A 22,379-nucleotide genomic window follows, 5' to 3' on the forward strand; every position below is an offset into this window, starting at 1 on the left:
GGGGGCCCCTCCAATCGCCCCACCAGGCACCCCGCAGAGGGAGGTGACTGGTGACGGCAGTGGGGGGCTGGGCCGGCGAGCAGGTGGCGCCAGGCCAGCCTAGGTGGGTGCCAGCAGGGGCCTCCCGATCGCCCCACCAGTTGCCCTGCAGATCGCCCCAATCACTAGCCAGGCCGAGGGACCCCACCCGTGCACAAATTTGTGCACCAGGCCTCTAGTCCTTCCTATATAATAAAAGCCTAATATGCTAAGTGTCCAGTCTTTCAGTCATCCAATCAACCAATCAAAGTGTAATATGCTAATGATACGCTAAGGCTGCTCAACCTCTCGCTATGACGTGCACTGACCACCAGGGGGCAGACACTCCAACCAATAGGTGAGCTTGCTGCTGGGGTCCGGCCAATCAGGACTGAGCAAAATGGGCCGGACACACCCTGGAGCCCTCCTGTGGTCCCTCCCTGGCTGGTCAACCTCCCGCGTCTTTCCGGGCCCAATTGTGCACCAGTGGGTTGCCCTGGCCTGGCCTAGCCCTCTCGCAATCCGGGACTCCTCGGGGGATGTCGGAGAGCCAGTTTCAGCTTGATCCCACAGGCCTGGCCGAGGGACCCCAATGGTGCACAAATTCTTGCATGGGGCCTCTAGTAAGAAATAAAATCATTAAAGTAATTTTAAATATGGTAATATTTTTATAATCCTGGAATGTAGCAAAGTTACTAAAGCTATTTTTAGGTAATAAATATAACTACACAAAATTCAAAACTTCTGCACAGTATAAAAATAAACAGTGAAAAAATATTTTCATTCTATTTAATAGACAAAAAGTAAATATTATTAATAGAAAAAGATTCTACACATCAAAGCAAAAAAAAAAAAAAAAAAAAAAAAAGGAGGGGGGATTGTTATCCCAACAGAGAAACAAAGAAGAAAAACAAATATTTTAAAAATTTAAAGGACATATAACAGGTTATACACACACAAAAAAAAGTAAATAAAAAAGCTTTACTTTCCTCTAATTGGCACAGATTAAAAATACTGACAAGATCCAACACTAGCAAGAGTATGTTGATTCAGACACTATCATATACCACTGGGGAAGCACAAACTGGAACATTTTAATAAAGGGCAATTTTAAAATATGAATCAAAAATTTAAATGTCCTTATAATCTTTGACCCAACATTTTACTTCTAGACTTTATCCTGAAAAGGTAATTGCACAAAAATACACATGCAATGATCTTATTTGCAACTTTACTTAATGGAAAACAATAAAATGCCCATCCTTAGGAAATTAATTAAACAAATTATGGTGTATCCACACAATGAAATTGATTGAGTAGTTATTTAAAATAAGGTTGTTCCTCTCGATTGACACACAGGAACAGTTGGAATTTGGAGTATATCTTATTTTCTTCTTTACCTTTTATGTACTATTGGTATTTTCTACAAAGGGTCATGTATCATGTTTTTAATAGCTTTATTGAGATATGATGCACATACCACACAATTCACCCACTTCAAGTATATAATTCAAGATTTTAATTTATACAGAGAGTTGTGCAAGCATCACCACAATCAACTTTAGAACATTTTTATCCCACACCCATTAGCAGTCACTCTCCTTCTTTCCCTACCATCATCTCTCCCACCCCTGCTCTAGGCAACCCCTAATCAATGTTCTGTCTCTACAGATTTTCCCATTCTAGACATTTCATTAAAAATGAATCATATAATATACCACCTTTTCTGACTGGCTTCCATGTATGATTTTTAAAACCATTTCCATTTTAGAAATAAAAATATAATGAAACTATCAACTCACCTAATTTTCCCAGTTAAAAATGAACATAAGTAAACATAACTGTTTTATTATTAGTTAAAACACGAAAAAACTGCAAACCAGATTTAACTAAATATTTTCCAACCATCTTAATATTCAACTAAACATCAAGCAACAGAACCCTCTGGTAACTCTAAAATAATTCTAGTAAAGAAACTGAGATTAATCATTAATATTTAATATCACCTACAACTAGTAAACGCATTTTCTCATCCAAGTCACAGATAACAACAACAAAAATATTTCCCAGGGTAATATCAAGAATCGTACACCATAAACATATCTTTTTATAGCAAGTCACTTTCTCAAGTAAATAAAAAATATTATTACAAATCAGAATTTTTTATTGAATGAAGATAAAACGTATTCTGATATGAAGGTTCCATTTTCTAGTTTTATATATATTAATATATATGCACATAACACTTGTATATAATAATATATATGTGTGTGATTACATACACAGTTATATATATACATATATAACTTCAATTACAGTACTTATTAACATAAAAGTAATATTTTTTTCAATATGGAACATATTCCTAATCATTCCTACATGTCTATGTGCATACTATATTAATAAGGAAGAAAATCTGCATAAAGTACTTAAACAGTGCCTAAGACTTAGGAAGTGCTCATTCAATATTATTTGCTATCCACCTCTCCCTCTCCATCCTCCAGTTCCTCCTCATCCTACTACTACTACTGCTACTACTATTACTGCTGCTACTGCTGTTACTATTAATCCTTCGGTATTCTTTTCTTTCCAATGTAATAAAACCACCTTTGCAACATTTCTTGGCATCTGCTTCCCAGAGCAGTTTTTTTCCTTACACAGTTTGCTGGAATATTTTATTTGTGGCTGGCTCTGACTTTACGTTAATTGTACTTTTTGTTTCCTGCAAAAATGCAGCGCCTTACTATTGCTGCATTTAGAATTGTAAATTTCAAAATCTATAAATAAAAAGTTAAAATAAATAATTTTACAGGAAGCTAGTCCTGATTATAAATGCAGACTATGACTTTTCCCCTGCAAACAAACAAAAAAAGAACACAAAGAAATAATTTGAAAGAGCCCAAAATCTGTTGCTTAACAATAGGATAATATACTACTGCCTTTTTTATTGTTTCAAAATCATGTTATTAATTATTGCGTAATAATTAATGAGTTATTTTGTACAAATTGTGGGTTTGTGATATAAAAATTCTATAAAACTGCATCAATTTAGTTGACTATCTTTAAAACAATTAAGCATTTTTTATATTTCTATTCTTCCAATATTACAACTCACAACATCCTTTCACAGGCATTTTCTCATCAGAAAATCAGAGCCAATTAGCTGAGTGTGAGGACTGTGTTCTAGGCACAGTGCTCAGCACACCTCCAGGAGCCACTGTTCACAGCGGATTTGATGGATTTAAGCAACTTGCCCTAGTGCTATCATATACATTACCATGTTTAGTTAATGTAACCCTTATAAACCATGGTAGAAAGTTAGTCTTAACTTCAGAATTTCATAGATGACAATAAAGAAGATTCAGAAAGATAAATTCACTTGTTCAAAGTCACAGAGTATCTGGCAGAGCTAGAACCCAAACCCCCATCAACTTTCTTTCCAATCTGCCCTGTTTAAAACCAAAGGGAAGGTTTGTATCTTACATTAAAGCACATATTTTAATATAAAGCCTATATATTCCTCATAGAAAACAAGTAAAAATTATAAATACTGCCTTGGTTCCTTTAGAATAATAAAAATTGTAAAAGATTAAATGAGACTTAAAGCAATTTTAGTTTCCTATGGGCATACTATAGTACTTAAATGCGGAAAAAAAATTAACCCTTCCCTCGTCCACAAGCAAAGTGCACATGATCACTCCTCCAAAGAGTTTAAAGTAGGCTAACCAAACCTAGTTTTTGAAGGAAATTCATTACCTTTTATACATGACTATGAAAGGAAGCATTAGGATTAAACATAATGTACCGTGATGGAGAAAGAGGAATCAGCTATTAAAGCAGTAAAAAAAAAAAATTAAAAATGACATTTTTAAAGTTTACCTTTGGGTCAAAGGGGTTGATGAGGTCTGTAAAAACAAATAATTTAACAATGTAAAATTAGGAATTTATTAACAAAGCAGAAGTTATTAATTTCAGTGTGTATATTCCAGTAAATATATTCATATATTATTACTCCAAAGAGTATGTTTTAAGCTGTCTAATGATACAAGTTGACTATGCCATTAAATTCTCCTTACGATGTAAATAATACTAATAACTGTTTTGGAAATATTTTCTGGCTAGAATAAGTTTTACAAGATTGTTAAGAATTATATTCCAGAAACAGAATTCTTTATTCACTCTCTCTACTCCCCTGATTTCAACTTCTCAGGCAAAACAACTGTCAACTCTCTAAGGAACTTTCCATGGGCTATGTATGCCCTGCCATCACCAGAATCCACACTGTTGCTGAAACAAAACAAACCCAGGTACAGAAATATTCATAGTATCATTAAATTATCAACTATGGAATTTGAGACCCCCTTAAAAGCAAATGCAGACTTAATAGAAAGGAGTTGATTCTCTGAAATGACTTGGATTCAAAATGTTCAGCCCTAATTTGCATTACTGTAGACATCCGAATTTTACATTAATATAGAAATCTACCTTACATAGTCTTCAGTGTTCGTTCATTAAATACTGATTTATCACCAGCACTATTCTAGATGGAATACTGTGGATTTTTTTAAATAACAGAGCCACTAACCTCATTAAGTTTAGTTGGTAGTGGTATTTGCAACAATAAAGCATAAACCTCTATGTAAGGATAACTAATAGCTTTCCATGTTCAGACAGTAGTATTATAGATTTTTATTTAGAAAGGCTATGTATGTAACTCTAATCTCAAATGGATAAGTGACCTGCTGTGTATTTCACATTATAGAACGAAAAGTTTATTCCATGACCTACTTCTTCCCAGAGACTTCTTCACAGCTGAAACCTATCTCAAATGCAATTTGTATGAAAAAGGACAAATTTTTGGAACACTGTATTATATATATCTTTTACATCTTGGAAACATGGCCACATTTTTGTAAAATCATGATGGAACACATCCTCAGATAACTGCTATTTATTCATTTTTTATGTCACTTCTGGATATCATCCATTTCTTTTGTTTTATTAAAGTTACTGGAGTGACATTGATTAATAAAATTATACAGGTTTCAAGTATACAATTTTATATGATACATTATATGTACATTGCATTGCATTATATATATATGTACACTACCCAAAGTCAAATCTTCTCCCATCACCATATATTTGACCCTCTTTCTCCTTTCCTAGTGAAGGATATCATTCATTTCTAATCTTGAAATACTTCCATATACTAGTCAAGAGGCCAATTAACAACTTAGACAAATTGGGTCTCAACATTTGTTTTGAAAAGATGATTAGAGGAGCCCAGCCGGTGTGGCTCAGTGGTTGAGCATCGACCCATGAACCAAGTAGGGGGTGTTCAGGAGGCAGCATATCGATGTTTCTCTCTCATTGATATTTCTATCTCTCTATCCTTCTCCCTTCCTTCCTCTAAAATCAATAAAAGCATATTTAAAAAAAAATAAAAAAAGATGATTAGAGGAAATGAGATAACAGATGGTGGTCAGCAACAAAGTACTGAGCAAAATATGTTGCACCAGGAATCTACCCTGAACTTTGTCTAAATAATTATTATTTCCAAAACCAAAGCCACTTCACTGTGGTAGAGCAATAACTTTATGTATCTTGGGTAAATTTGAGAGCACTATATTAGATTCCAGAAGAATTAGCTCTTTAAAACTTTTTACTTTGAAATAATTTTATGCTTACAGAAAAGTTCCAAAAGTAGGAGAGTTCCCACATAGCATTCACCAGGTTCTCCTACTGTCAACATTATATGTACCTATACTACAGTTATCAAAGCCATACAAGTAACACTGGTTCAGTACTATTAACTGAATTACACACCTTACTCATTTTTCCAGTTGCCCGCTAATGTTATTTTTTCTGCCTTTTTTTTTCTATTTTTCCAACTTTTTTCTATTCTAGGATCTTACCCAGGATCCCACATTGCCTTTAGTTGTCATGTCTCCCTAGTCTTTTCCAATCAGTGACATTCCTTGTCTTTCATGACCCTGATATATTTGAACAGTACTCAACAGTTATTTTGCAAAATGCACCTCAATTTGGGTTTGCCTAATGTTGTCTCATAATTTCACTTAAGTTATACATTTTTGGCAATAATATCACATCAGTGATATTGTGCTGTCTTCAATGGATCACATCATATCTCATTAATATGTAGTCTAACTGGTGATGCTAATCTAAATCACTCAGTGTCTGCCACTTTTTCTTCTGTAAAGTTACTATATTTCCCTTTTAAATTATTAAACATCTTAGGGGGATACTTTTAGACTATGCAAATAGGCTATTTCTCTTCAAACTTGCATCCTATTTTGGCATCCATTAATGGATCTTGCCTACCACAATTAATGTAATATTTGCCTTGTGGTGACTTGCTATTTCCCTCATTCCTTCTACATTTATTAATTGTAATTCAGAAGAAAGTTTTAAAACTATATCAAATACCAAGGTCCCAATACATTTTTAAAAGACTATGGCCACAAAAACAAAAAACAATAAATGTCCTGGACAACAGAATGTCTCCTTGAGCTACAATGACCTTAACTTTCTGACTCAGATGCCTACCAGTTCCTTTTAGAAAGATCTGTGTTTGAGTAAGTTGTTAATGACATCTGTCAGCAGCTGTAGTGTTTTGTTCTATATAATTGTAGCCTCATTTTTTATTGCAAGTAATGCATCACGATGCATATTTAAGGTTTTCCAAATAAAGAGTCTTGAGAAATCTATTTTAAAGTAGCTAATACCACAGCACATTTGAGGCTAATGGGTAAGCATTCCTTGGGAACCAAAACAACAAGGACAGCAAAAATTCTGCCCCTGCAAATCTAATCTCATTCCTCAACCTGAAACCTTGCCACATGAGCATAAAACTATACTGGTAAGAGAGATCTCTTAGAACAGTGAATTCCAAATCCCTGCTTTACAAGACTCTATCAGTCCTATAACAGCATGAGGACCTGAAAACATGAAATATTATCTCTTTCACAAAAAGTAAACCTGTCAATCTAATGCTAAAAGGCTTCAAAGCTCACTTCTAAATGTATCAAGAAAATGCCTTATTTATCAAAACTTTCTTTTCCTTATTTGTTCATTAAATTCTGCAGTCTTACAATGAGGTCAAAAAGTGTCAACCAATTATTGTGTAAGGGAAGTCCCACTTTTTAATATTTAAAGCTACCCAGAATACACAAAATTATTTTAATAGGCAACTGAATACTCTGTTTATTCCTAAGCATATTTTAAGCATTTTAAGGAAACTTTTAAAATCTAGTTCTTCAAACTAAAATGTCAGAGTACTAGCAACTAGTACAGTGCCTGCCACATAACAAATACCCTTAATCAATAAGATAGTGATGAAAACTACATATACAATGTATTATTGTCACAAGTTCATAATTCCTTTTGGACTACTTGCATGGCAGGCTAAAATGTCAAGCATACCTTTTCTCCTGCACATTCAGAAATCTATACATTTAAGTTCTTTTTTAAGAAACATTAAAATTAGAGTATAATCTATGTGACACAAAAATATATTCTTGAAGTTTATCACCCCAAAACTACAATATATTTGTAAAGGACCTCAGGCCATTTTTTAAAGTGATTTTCATAATGGTTATTTGGGTGGTAAAAATATATGAGAAAACAGGAAATCCCACTCATATTTCTGATCTTACAAATTACTGTCATAATGAGTCCTGAAAACTATTGGAGGATTATGGTTGCAGGATTTATGATGACTTCATTGTTGATTATAAACCTTAACTTACTAAAAATACAAAAACTTAGTCTAAACCATGGCCATGAGCAAGATTTTAGAGTCTTAACTATTACGTGGATCATTGGATAAGTTGTGGTGGTCATTTTCTGATAGCTGCATAGAGAGCCTACAATGTACCTAATTTATATTTCCATATTCTTTGAAAATAAAAATTACTTTAATATAGAATATTGCTAGTGTGTGCTTTAAAGAATTACTTCTCATTACTGGGAATGTATTTGGGACTAGAGTTGAAAGAAGTGCACTGGTAAATCTATGCTGAGGAAAGAAAATCTCACTAAACAAGCTTCTTATTTTCTGGATCCCAAATGACCAGAGGATAATTCTAACCAGCAGGGGGAGATAAGGAGTAGAGTAGTAAGACAAAGAACAGGCTACAGGCAAGAAAAGCAGTTATAATTATAGCTGGGAACACAGAATTTGTTAAAGGAAGTCTACTGTATAATTATATTTGAAAATTTAGCAAGATGCCCAGAGGCTGACTCACAGCTGTCAGGAACTGGTAACTCTACTTCTGTTCATGCAGCGACCACTTCGGCTACTAAATCCACTATCCAGACGTTACCAGAATTGACAGAGTAAAGGGATAGATCATTTCTTCAGACTATTTTTTTCTATAATGGATGAAGGCATCCATTTCAACAAAAGTAACTCTCTCTCTTTAGCTTTCTTTTCAGACTTAGCTCTCCTCTGTCTATCCTCTCTCCCTCGAGAATCAAAACATTCTCAAAGCAAAGCTATTACCTACCATGCAAACTCTTCCCTGAACTCTGACTAGATCATGAACTGATTTGACTATCTCATACAATTCCAAATTCTGCTTACAACAAAACTCATTTCCCTCTGCCCTCACCTTGTCTAGAAAATGTCTTTCCCTTTCCCCCCTACTTTCCTATTCCTTCTAACAGTACCAGCATTCACTCAGTTAAGCACGAAAATTCAAGATCTACCTTTGATCGTTCTCCTTCCTGACCTCCTACACGATATTAATTCAATTAATCAAATCCTATTAATTTTTCAGTAAAATTCTGTCATTCACCAATAAAAGATATTTTAAAGTCCTAACCCCTAGTAGCAGAATGTAACCTTATTTGGATGTAGGGTCTTTACAAGTTAAAATGAGGTCACTTTAGGGTAGGTCCTATCCAATATGACTGGTGTCTTTTATAAAATGTGGAAATTTGGACAAGGAGAGAGACACAGAGGGAAGACTATGCTGAAGACACACAGAAGAAATACAGCCATTTGATGGTAGTGATGCATCCACAAGCCAAAGAAAGTCAAGGATTGCCTGCAAACACCAGAAGCTAGAAGAAGCAAGAAAGAATTATATCCTAAAGCAGTCACAGAGAACTTGGCCCTGTCAACACCTTAATCTTGGTCTTCTAGACCAAGTATAGCAAACTCAAAATGCTAACACAGGCCAAATAAACAAGGTTTAAGTTTATGTGAGCCGCAAAAAACAAAAGCTTCAATTTTCATAGAAACCTAGGTTTATTTCGATAAAGACATGCTGAATACAAAGAGCTGAAATAAATGAGTAATCGTTAACATAAAATAGAACATTTAAATAAAAATATTTTTCCTTGAACATTAACTTACCAGACACTGAATAACTGCACAAATTAATAAGCATAATGCAAATAAATCTATTTTTCTTATTCTCCGAAAGCAAAATATTTCCTTTTGTGCACACCAAACAAGTCAGTGCAAGACCAATGACATGGCAATCGGCTGCTAAAATATTCGCTGCTAGTATTAGTGGAGAGAGATGGTGTGCCTGCGCATAAGGTGCGTAAGGGAAATGAATGCAACACGATTATAGTAATCAGTCATTAGTGAACATTGTAGTTCGTTATTAATAATTATGTATAACAGGATATTGTAAAAACTAAGTTACGAAATTTGTATTAAAATGTTTCTTACATACCGATATATTGGCTAGGCCACGAAAATATTAGTTGTGGGCCACATGTGACCCGCGGGCCACGAGTTTGACATGCTTGTTCTAATCTAGACTCTAGATTTCTGTTGTTTTAAGCCTCCCAATTTTTGGCACTTTGTTACTGCAGCCCTAAAAAACCAATACAACACCCCAAACACAATTTGGACTCAATTACCCCCAAACCTCATCTGATCTCTGAATAGCAACCTATCCACCTAGCTGGCCATAGCATTATTCTTGCTCCACATCCAATTAATCACTGGGGCCTGCTTTAATTTGCCCATATTCCTATCTCTATATCACTAGTCTAGTTTAGGTGATCATCATCATGCTCCTCTCTAATTCATACATCTTTAGCAACCAGACTTTCTAAAATGCGGATCTGATCACATTTTTAGTGTATCAATGTGGATTACACAATTAGTGCCATCCGTGATACCTACAGATAAAGCTGAAGTCTAACTTCTTTAGTTTGTCTGACAAAACTACATGTAATGAATGTCCTCTGAAACTAAGAGACTTACCATGCCCACTCTCAAATGTACAGGAAAGTTCTTTCAGTTCCTCAAACACAGTGGTTCTCAACCTTGACTGCACATTAGAATCACCTGGGAATCTTTTTAAAATCCTGATTTCTTGGCCTCATCCTCCGGAAATTCTGTTTCTTTGTTATGGGTGGGGCCACAACATTAGTAACAAAGAAACAGAATTTCCGGAGGATGAGGCCCAGAAATCAGGATTTTAAAAAGATTCCCAGGTGATTCTAATGTGCAGTCAAGGTTGAGAACCACTGCTCAAACACATCAAAGCTTCTCACATCTACCTAAAATTCTACCCTTTAATCATTCATTAATTCATTTACTCAACAAATAAACACAGTGAGTGCCTGTCATTTGCCAAAATTAGCTCTAAAAGCTAGGTATTCCATAGAAAATAAAACAAATTTCCTGTCCTGATAAAATTTATATTCTAAAGAACCCTCTTTAGAATATAAACAGATCATAAATAAAAATAAACAAACAAACACTGTCTCAGATGATATTACATGCTTCAGAGAAAATTGAACCAAGGTAAAGAGAATAAGGAAGGTTTGAGAGTAGAGAAAGGATTAAGGTTCTAATTTTATATAAGGTGATCAGAGAACTCTCTGACATGTGATATTTAAGAGATGACCTGAAGAAGGTGAGTATAAACAAAAAGCCCTGGATATCTAAGGAAAAGGCTTTCCAGACAAAGGGAAGAGCGAGAGCAAATACCCAGCCTATGGAGTTGCAGACAACAATGTTTGAAAAACATCAGTGAGGCCACTGTGGCTACAGTAGGAGAAAGGAAGTACAGAAGAGATTTTTAAAGAAGTCAAATAATGTAGGGCCTTGAAGCTCATTGTAAGAGTTTAGAAATTAGTGAATAAACAGTGGAATTTTGAGTAACCTGACCTGGCATTCATTATAAAAGAATCACTTTGGTGCTATGTAGAGAACAAACATGGTGGGGACTGAGAAAGCTAAGAGGCTTCTGCAAAGTCCAGGTAAGAGATAACAGTGGCCTGGAATGGGATAGAGACAAACAACTGGATTCTGGTAATTATGATGCACATCTACTTATATAAAAACCATGGGTGGTGTTCATCACATCCTGAAGAACCGCCTCGGCCAATTGGAAGGATGTCAGTCCTGCAGGGGTTGTCTTGGCAACAGCTTCACCCTCCCCCAAGCTGTTTCCCGGAGCTGTTTCCTGTAAGAGCGGGGTTGAACCTGAGTGGGGGTGGCTGAAAGGCTTAGAAAAGACAGACAAGAGAATGAAAGCCGGGTCTCTGGTGGGATGCTGCTTCTCTGAGAGACAGCGACCACGCTCAAACCCATGCCTTTATTTTATAGCAGATGATACGAGGCAAAGTAAGGGCGTGAACAAGATGTTTACAACATTCTCCAGGGTTTCAATCCTACTCAACTACATGCACCTGAACTCTACCAAGCCTACATCACTCAGGCACCTGGGGCCACGTGTTCACACCATAGGTTCAAGCTTACAACTACAGCTGTTGGCTATAATTGTGCTGGGAGGGCCCTGCCCACCAAGCTGGGACTTGAGAGGACTGTGCCCTCTCCTCAGTCCAAGGCTTGAACCTGTCCAAAACACTGTAGCGGCTCCCCACAATAAAGTTTTAATTCTGTTTCTTTGTTACTGATGTTGTGGCCCCACCCCATAACAAAGAAACAATTTCTGGAGGATGAGGCCCAGGAATCAGGATTTTAAAGATTCCCATGGGATTCTAATATGCAGCCAAGGTTGAGAACCACTGCTATAGATAATATTAAAAATATATCTAAATGTGCAATTCTTTGTCCAAAAAATGAGCATGTTCAAAAATTAAATGAAGAAAATTTGGATATACTCGGAGATTTTCACACATATTTGAGTGATGATTCCATTGACTCCACAGATGATGCTGAAAAGGAATATTTTCCCATCGAATTTCTTAATAGTATTACTCCTTCGGGAATGCCATGTCATATATTAAAATTGAAAGTGGGTGCAATCATCATGCTATTGAGAAATCTCAATAGTAAATGGGGTCTTTGTAATGGTACCAGATTTATTATCAAAAGATTACGACCTAACATTATCGAAGCTGAAGTATTAACAGGATCTGCAGAGGGAGAGGCTGTTCTGATTCCAATAATTAATTTTTCCCCATCTGACACTGACCTCCCATTTAAATTGATTCGACAACGGTTTCCCGTGATGCCAGCATTTGTGATGACTATTAATAAATCACAAAGACAAACTCTAGACAGAGTAGGCATATTCCTACCTGAACCCGTTTTTGCACATAGTCAGTTATATGTTGCTTTCTCTCGAGTTTGAAGAGCATGTGATGTTACAATTAAAGTTCTAAGTACTTCATCACAAAGGAAATTAGTCAAGCACTCTGAAAGTGTTTTCACTCTTAATGTGGTGTACAGGGAGATATCAGAATAAGTTTAATCACTTTATCAGTCATTGTTTGCATCACTGTTGTTTTTATATCGTGTTTTTGTTGTTTTTATATCATGTTTTTATTGTTTTCATATCATGTTTTTGTCGTTTTTATATCATACCTCTATTGTTGTTATATCCTTTTGTTACTATTTATTAATAAATTTATATATGATTTTCAGATACATTTTACTAATTTCCTTTCATCTCTCACACTTCTATTATAGAGAAAGGGCAAATAGCAATATTAAAATATCTCTGCTAATTAATTCCCTTTTTAAAAAATATATTTTATGGATTTTTTACAGAGAGGAAGGGAGAGGGATAGAGAGTTAGAAACATCGATGAGAGAGAAACATCGATCAGCTGCCTCCTGCACACTCCCCACTGGGGATGTGCCCGCAACCAAGGTACATGTCCTTGACCAGAAAGTCCGCAGGCCGATGCTCTATCCACTGAGCCAAACTGCTTAGGGCAATTAATTCCCTTTTAATGTGCACAAATTTCGTGCACCGGGCTACTAGTATAAATATAATTAAATAAAACATGTTTTTAATTTACCAGCCTAATAATTTTCAACAATCCAAATGTAACAAAGCAATAATTTCAAATAGGTAAAAATGATTTTTACTTTTATCACACTCGTAAGGAAAAACTCAGCGGGGCTGCAAGGGGGAGAGAAACACTGATGTGAGAAAGAAACGTTGATCACTTGTCTCCCTTCAACTAGGTATGTGCCTTGACTGGGAATTGAACCCGCAACCTTTCAGTGTACGTGACATTCCAACCGAGTCATCCAGCCAAGGCTAGGGACAGAATTTTAAAATGCCCACACATGATTCAGATTTACCCATCCTAGGGAAATGAATGTTCCCTGCCCTAAGATTCACCACTGTAGGGGATACCAAATTAATGAATGAGTACTTGCAATTGTGCATTTTAAGAAAAATAACGATGAGATTTAGGATCAAGAAGAACTATTTTGAAACTATATACTACAAATACCTACTTTGGAGTACTATAAAGCTCTCAAACTAAAGTGAGAGGGTGTATGTGCTTAAATGGAAAGGTGTTATAATATTCTAAGTTTTCTTAAAGCCAAGTGAAGAATAAAATGTACCATATGAATATTATGGCACAGAGATTAAGGAGTCAAAATAAGAGATAAATAGGATCCAAACCAAAATATATAGAACTGATTTCAGAGATAAGCAACAGAGAAAATCAACATGACCTATTAGAGGTAGAGATGAAGGCAAGGAAGACATCTAGAATGTCTTGATTGTTTTTTTAAACCCTTAAAGAAGCAAATAGGTTTTTATTTATTCTATTAGTTGCTTATAAAATTTTTTATAGTTAAAACCACCTCTGATCAATTTATCACAAAATCCAAATTAATGGTATTTGTAATTGAGTATTTTTGACACATGATGAAGCAAAAGAAATGTAAGAACAGTGGGTGAACTGGCATAAAAACACAACTTTATACACTTCAGTAAAATCAGCGTGCAAATACTACCACGTAGGGATAGACAATATAAATCTAAAATCTGCATTTGCTATACTACTCCTTTAGAAATTTTTCTATTGTGTATCAGCATTTTCAGTATTTCTTAACCAACTCTTCATTTCAAAACTCATCCTCAATTGTTAAAACTTAACATTTCGCTAATTGTGAATTATATTACAATGAAAAAAAAATAAAACTTAGCTACATATGCTGAGGATCAGGGGTCCAAAGAACTGTTCTGACATCTTTGGGGGAAGGAACAAGTAGTAGTGATAATATATTTCAAAGAATATATTCCTATTCTATTCCATTGGTCTAGATGTCTCTTCTTGTGCCAGAACCAGGCAGTTTTGAGAACAGTGGCTTTGTAATACAGCTTGGTATTTGGTATTGAGATCCCTTCTACTTTGTTCTTCTTTCTCAGGATTGCTGCAGCTTTTCGGGGTCTTTTTTTATTCCAGAAGAATTTTTGGAGAGTTCGTTCTAGGTCTATGAAATATCTTACTGGTATTTTAATGGGGAGTGCATTGAATCATAGATTCCTTTGGGTAGTATGGACATTTTAATGATGTTGATTCTACCAATCCATGAACACAGTATGTTCTTCCATCTGTTTATGTCTTTTTCTATCTCTTTTTTCAGTGTCCTGTAGTTTTCCGAGTACAGGTCTCTTACCTCCTTAGTTAAGTTTATTCCTAGGTATCTTAATTTTTTTGGTTCAATGGTAAATGTGATTGTTTTTTAATCTCTCTTTCTGTAAGTTCACTATTGGTGTATAAAAATGCCATAGATTTCTGGGCATTAATTTTGTATCCTGCTACATTGCCGAATTCATTTATTAAGTCTAATAAATTTTTGATGGAGTCTTTAAGGTTTTCTATGTACAGTATCATGTCATCTGCAAATCTAATAATGGAAGTTTTACGTCTTCTTTTCCTATTTGGATACCTTTTATTTCTTCTTGTTTAATTGCTATCCTATGCAATGGAAACTAAAGAGAAATTAAGCAAATGGGACTACATCAAAATAAAAAGCTTCTGCACAGCAAAAGAAACCATCAACAAAACAACAAGAAAGCCCACTGCATGGGAGAACATATTTGCCAATGTTATCTCCGATAAGGGTTTAATCTCCAACATTTACAGGGAACTCATACAACTTAACACAAGGAAGATAAACAACCCAATCAAAAAATGGGCAACGGACTTAAATAGATACTTTTCAAAAGAGGACATATAGAAGACCAAGAAACATATGAAAACATGCTCAAAGTCACTAATCATCTGAGAGATACAAATCAAAATGACAATGAGGTACCATTTCACACCTGTCAGAATGGCTATCATCAACAAATCAACAATTGACAAGTGCTGGCGAGTATTCGGAGAAAAAGGAACCCTTGTGCACTGCCGGTGGGAATGCAGACTGGTGCAGCCACTGTGGAGAACAGTATGGAGTTTCCTCAAAAAACTAAAAATGGAACTCCCATTTGACCCAGTGATCCCACTACCAAGAATATATTCCAAGAAACTAGAAACACCAATCAGAAAGGATCTATGCACCTCTATGCTCATAACAGCACAATTTACAATAGCTAAGATTTAGAAACAGCCTAAGTGCCCATCAGCAGATGAGTGGATTAAAAAACTGTGGTACATTTACACAATGGAATACTACACTGCTTTAAAAAGGAAGGAACTCCTACCATCTGCAACAGCATGTATGGACCTGGAGAGCATTATGCTAAGCGAAATAAGTCAGTTAGAGAAAGATAAATATCACATGATCTCATTTGTGGCATATAATGAATAACATAAACTAATGGAAAAAACAGATCCAGAGACAGAGAAGCATCGATCAGACCGTCAAACCTCAGAGGGAAGGCAAGGGAGGGTGGGGGGAAGGGGGAGAGATCAACCAAAGGACTTGTATGCATGCATATAAGCATAACCAATGGACACAGACACTAGGGGGGTGAGGGCATGAGCGGGGGATTGGGGAGTGGGGGGCAAAGGGGAGATAAGAACACATATGTAATACCTTAATTAATAAAGAAAATTTAAAAAAAGAATATATTCCTGAGAAAATGTCACTAACACTTAAAAATGCAATCTCCTTACACTTCATCTGGGCCAGGTAATATTTATTAGCCCCAATATAAAAAGTAATTTTTCCAGTCTTCATTTAACAAGAAAAGCCAAAGGAACTATAAAATATGTAACTAGTATTTCTTCCCACAATATAATTTTAATTTCTGTGTTTCTGTAAATGGGAAAATAATTAATTAAAAGTGGTATGGACATGTGGTCTAAACTAGGCCAATAAAGCAGAGGGGAAAACTTTCAAACTGCAACAAAGGGAAAAATTCTTGCTTTCCTTGCTGGAACTAAAGGATGTGTGCACTCCAGCTGCTGAATGGGAGCCACCCTGCAATCCTGAAGGAAACCAGTATGAAGACAAATGGACAGACAGATAAACCAAGCTGGTAGCTGTTCATTCAGTGTTTGGAGACCAGGCCCTAGAACCTCTCCTATCTCTGGAATTTCTGTTACGGGAGAAAATAAACTTCATTCTGAAATAAGGTAGATTGTTTGGGGATTTCTGTCATTCAAAGTTAAAATCACCATAATTTTATGTATTTTTAAATAGTCTCTCAAAAATTAGTACCAATGTGGAAGCTATTTGAAACTAGAAAATCTCTTCAGATTTTATAAACAAAGTACAATTTTAGAAGTAATGGAAGCTTTCTTAAATTCATTTAAGAGTTCAGTCACAGAAATACAAATGACCAGTTAATAGGGAAATAAATAATGCGTACAGGCCAGTTTTACTAGATTGCCTAACACTGTTTACAATACATTTCTCAATAAAGAAAAATTGAATTATAACCCAAGGGTGGCTTAATTTGTACAAATTTTGAGTAATGTCACATATATTTCCAAAACAGATGCTTAGAGACTCTACAAGGACACTTGGCTCAATCAGAAGCCAGATTAAAGTTCCATCTGGAGCCTAATGGCTCCATGGTTCCATTACAATTACCCGAGTCACCAGAGTCAGCCTTAATGGTTGTACATCACAGCATCTCTCTTATAGGTATATATCTTTGCCCCCAACACTAGAAAACCAGGTCATAAAAATAATTTTGTATGCACACACATACATTTCCTAGGTATCCAAATGCTGCTGTACTTTTTCAATGACATGGAACTTTCCCTATATGACTGTTCACTAATTATTCATCAGCATTTTCAGGTTTTGGACACAGTTATTGGGATATTGTGTCATCGCCTTTGTTGGGCAAGAAAAGGTCAGCGTTCACCTCCCCCTTTAATTAACCTCCAGAGTAACTCAGATACCTAGAATAATCTCTTTCATGTTTCTCTTTTTCAGATCCTATCACAGGCATTATTTCTTATGAAATCAGAAAAACTGAGTGAGGCTATTTCATCTCCTAATCCATGTATAGAGTTGTCACAGAAACACAGAATTTGAGATCAGGGAGGTACTAGAAAGTATCCAAAAATCAGCATCTAGCCAGGGGTCCTCAGACATTTTAAACAGGGCGCCAGTTCACTGTCCCTCAGACCGTTGGAGGGCCGGACTATAGTTTAAAAGAAAACTATGAACAAATTCCTATGCACACTGCACATATCTTATTTTGAAGTAAAAAAACAAAACAGGAACAAATACAATTTTTGTATTTGCATGTGGCCCGTGGGCCGTAGTCTGAGGACCCCCGATCTAGACCAATGCACTCAAAGTATGTTCTGTGGTCCACTGCCTGAATATGCACTGTTTATTTAAAACATTTTAGCAATAGAGTAACAAGCTTGTATTTTGTCTTTTGGTTTTGTTCCTCTAGCCCCGGCTAGGAGTCCAAATTAGCAGGCTGAATTCTACCAGAAATACGCTTGTTGACCTAACAAGTTTTGTTTTATTTTTATTTGAATGTCTTTAGACAGGACCCAGGCCCTCTGATTTGCTAAAATGGCAAGGTATTTGCATCTAGAATCTGGTCAGCCCTAGAAGGCATCTGAGTGTCCAATTCACTAGATCAGTGTTTCACAAACTGTAATACCCCACTGTCAGGTAATGAAAGCATTTTATTAAGTTGGTAGAGCAGGTTTTTTAATAGTCTGATATGACATACAAAATAGAACAGGTAGTGTGTGTGTACACACAAGAACATATCTGTATATGAGTATGTATAATATGTAAGTTCTGAGTTATTTAAATTTTATTTCTTACCGTGGTTCATGGACAAAATAACTGAATGAGCACTTTACAGATGCAGAAGCTGAGACTCAAGGTCACAATCAGCTGGCAGCAGGTCAGTGCTCTTTTCTTTATATTTCTGATTGTCAGTTTGTATGTACATCAATGTCTGCAAAGCCAAAAAACAGAAAATGCAGAATATATGCCCAAAAACTAACAGTTAAAAATCCTAAATTGATTAAAAATATTAATTTAAAAAAATTTAATACTAAAAATGGAAACCTTTGTGTAAAAAAAGACATGTTTGATTTTATTTTAAATGGCTATATGTAGCCCCAAAATAAAATGAAACAAAGAACAAAGAAATACTTCTACTCAGTAGTTTAAAAAATATATACACAAATGAAATATGGGGAAAAAAATACCGCCAACATGCCAGAAAAGGGTCACTTTTTACTATATTTATTATTCAAATAAATGAGAAAAACGCCTGAGTAACAGGCAAGTGATATTAAGAAGAAAATTGTAAAATGAATACAAATGTTCAGTAGTATTAAAAAATTACATTAAAACAAGATACTACTTACCACTTTTCACCTATAAAATTAGCAAAGATGTTTTCTTTTCAAGTATTAAAGCCTGTGGTTGATGTGAAAATAAACAAGATTCTCAAAAATTTCTGTGGGAGTGAAACTTGTAAATTTTAGCAATAAGTATCAGAAGACTTAACAATGTGACTACCCTTTTATCCAGTAATTTCCACTTCCAGAATTTATCCTTTAGAAATAATAAGAAATAAATACGAACTTTATTAAAAGTATTTTGAATGCAGTTTTATATACAATCGTGAAAAATTCTACTGACCCCAACTGTTACCAGTGGGAAGTGGTTAAATAAAACAGAATGTTATGCAACTATTTAAAGAGATTATGTAGATTTATATTTCCTGCCCATTACTGTTAAGTGAAAAACAATTAATAGATGTCTACGATCCTATTTTTACATTAAACAAATTTAAACACATTTAATGCCTTCTTGCTAATAAAGAACAGCTTAATATTTTTAAAATAAACTGGCAAGTTGCATTTTTACATAGAATTTTCTAACAACCATATTCTTTAAGTCATAAATAAGTGAAATTGTCACACACACAAAAAAAGAAAAGAAAAAAGAAAGAAGCAATGGAGGAAGTGGCGGGAGGAAAAGAAAGGAGGGAAAGTGGCAGATAAACAGTCAGGCTAACAGGCAGGCAACCAGAGCTAAATGTAAAATAACCCCACTACAAAGGTAAGCTATCTAGGGCCACTGGTCTTTTGAAATGACTCCAAACCTAAAAATAACTAAAAATAATAAAAGTTATTTGGCAGGGAAACAACAGTCCCTGATCACCCAACAGTAGTATATAAAGCAAGCATTAAAATGCACAGACATCATCTCTATCATATGTGCACTCTGAAAGTGAACGTATGATTAATAAGAGGTCTGCCTTTTTACCCAGGAACTAAGTAGAAACCCTAGAGTATCAGCCCCACCCCCCATGCTTCTACAGCAGAAGTTGAGCTCAACTGCAAGTAGCAACAGAAATGGCTAGCTGCAGATTCTGTCCCATAGAGGAACCTGCAATGCAGACAAGGAAGATGAAATATACTTCTCTTGGGAGGGCAAGGAAGTTGGGGTAGTGGGTCTACTCTACTCCTGAAAGAACCATTATGCTACCTCTTGAACATGCAGATTAGTCTTCAGCAGTCTGGCATGCCAACTGCAGTATATAATCATCTGCTAAGTATTTCAGCCTCATGTCCCATACATCTCTTTTTTCACATGTACATAATACAGAAAAAAAAATTTTTACATGCTATTCCATTTTTAAAAGATCAAACAATTTAAAGGTTAGAATGTAAAACTTCAACTGCCCTTAACACTCATACACTTAAAATATTTAATTTTCTAAGTATATTTATTTTCTTTATTACAAGACATATGTGATTCAGGAAGTCCCTAACTGTGCAACACGACCAAAGACATTTCCCTGAACACTCAGATGAACGGTTTTCCTTTGCTGAGACATACTAACCAAAATTTCAAAGAAGTATTCTCTTCAAAAAAGAGTAATCTCTAAGAAGGACTATTAAATAGGTGTTTCAAATAGCCCAGTCACACAGTTATTTTCTCCTAACACTGCCCATAATCTGTAATATGGAGCAGAGTGGAAGCATGTGAGTGTAAAATCTGAATCATGGAATACTTCTTTGGAAGGCATGCTCCATAGAAGTTTTAGGGTAGTATATGAGTTTGGGAACCCTGGGCAGTTTCTCTCAGTGGTTAGAGCGTCCAAAGGGTTGCGGACCAAAGGGTCACAGGTTCAATTCCCAGTCAAGAGCACATACCGGGTTGCAGGTTTGATCCCTGGCTGCGAGGTCAGCGGCATGCGGGAGGCAACCAATCAATGTGTCTCTCTCATATCGATGTTTCTCTTCCCCCCTCCTCCTTCCCTTCCACTCTGTCTAAAAATCAGTGGGGAAAAATATCCTCAGGTAAGGATTAAAAAAGATTGCTGGCAACCTAAAGATGTATGAGTAATAGATTCAGGGACATCTTTCTATTGGGAGGATTCCTCTGTTTACTGTTAAGAATTATAAAAAGCCTCAAATACAAATTATTTCAAATTTTTTCCAAGGATTAGTCCTGCACACCACCTCTCAAAAGCAAAACAAAACAAAACAAAAAAATTCCATTACTTTCCCCCCCACTTCCATTTTACTCACTGTGGCTGTGGCCCAATCATCCATATACTGGACTAACACATTAATTTAAAAAATAAGTCAATAAGGCCTTTATGATAAATAGAAAATATCACCACTATTTTAAAAATTACTTATTTTAAAAATCAATTCTAAATATTAACCAAACAAATCAGGACAAACTTACAATATAATCCACTATTCCTAATTTACAAGTGTTATTTTTCAAAACATTTCATTCAACAAATGTTTAGTAATCAATAACAATATAAAAACAAAAGAAAACCTTGCACAGTATTCCAGATTCTACCCTGTATTACTCATGTGACATTAAGAAAACAATACATTAAGTTTCCTTCAAAATAAGGAGAGAAAATGATTTTTAGAGATACCAAATATAATATATAACAAAATATGTATACTCCTCTTACAGATAGGCTAAACACGAAACACGCTTTTTAACAAAGTGACACTATTCATCTGCATGGGTAAAGTTAAATTTTACATGGTAATGATAAATACTGATGTACTGGTACAAATTCTTATTACTTCTTTTCTACTACAGGAAAAATTAAGAGATAGAAAGGGAAGGAGGAAGGGAGGGAGAAAAGGATAGGTATTTGCACTTCAGCTTTCTTCTCCTCATCCACCACTCCAAGCAAAGTAAACACACTGAAGAACAATAAAAAAACAATGCAAAGGCCAAAGCTAAAATATGTAACACTATCATCATGCCAATTAGGGCTCTTGATTATAAACAACAGGCACATTCTGGATAATCTAAGTCAAATGGGATTTACTGACTGTGTACTGAGTAGCTCAAAAAAATGGAACAAGACTAGAGAATCACACTTGTACAGGAACCAAGGAAGTCAAATCACGAAGTCCTGCCTCCACAGCATAGGATGAAGTTTGCAAGGTATGTTACTGCATCAAGAGTGACAGGGCAGGAAGGAGCATCTCATCAACAGCTCTTAAGGAAGATCTTGTGCCCATGGTTGCTCAAGGTGCCAAGGTGCAGCTCTCAGGCTGGGACCTCATGCCAACCTTTAGGATTCTTTAGTCATGAGAGCTAAGGGGCAGAGTTCTACCTAAACTAGAAAAAAGATTAGGTAAGACGCCAGGCAGCTGAAACTATACATGTCCTCTACTAAGATCAAGGTTTGATAGCTGACAGGCCTGAAG

At 35.5% G+C, this 22,379-nt stretch overlaps 1 protein-coding gene across 4 annotated transcripts in view; it reads right to left on the bottom strand.

The window, feature by feature from the left end:
• Window positions 1-22,379, bottom strand: part of TBC1D5 (TBC1 domain family member 5) — a 450,518-nt gene that overhangs the window by 374,862 nt on the left and 53,277 nt on the right. Inside the window, exon 3 of one of the 4 annotated variants that reach the window (XM_036332709.1) lies at window positions 3,898-3,923. The exons of the other annotated variants lie outside the window; for them this stretch is intronic. The gene's annotated coding sequence lies outside the window, so the exon portion shown is untranslated. The remainder of the gene's footprint in view (window positions 1-3,897; window positions 3,924-22,379) is intronic. 4 annotated transcript variants of the gene reach the window in all.

This window comes from Myotis myotis, unplaced genomic scaffold (genome assembly GCF_014108235.1).
Source record: "Myotis myotis isolate mMyoMyo1 unplaced genomic scaffold, mMyoMyo1.p scaffold_m19_p_13, whole genome shotgun sequence".
In the NCBI taxonomy this organism is placed as follows: Eukaryota; Metazoa; Chordata; class Mammalia; order Chiroptera; family Vespertilionidae; genus Myotis; species Myotis myotis.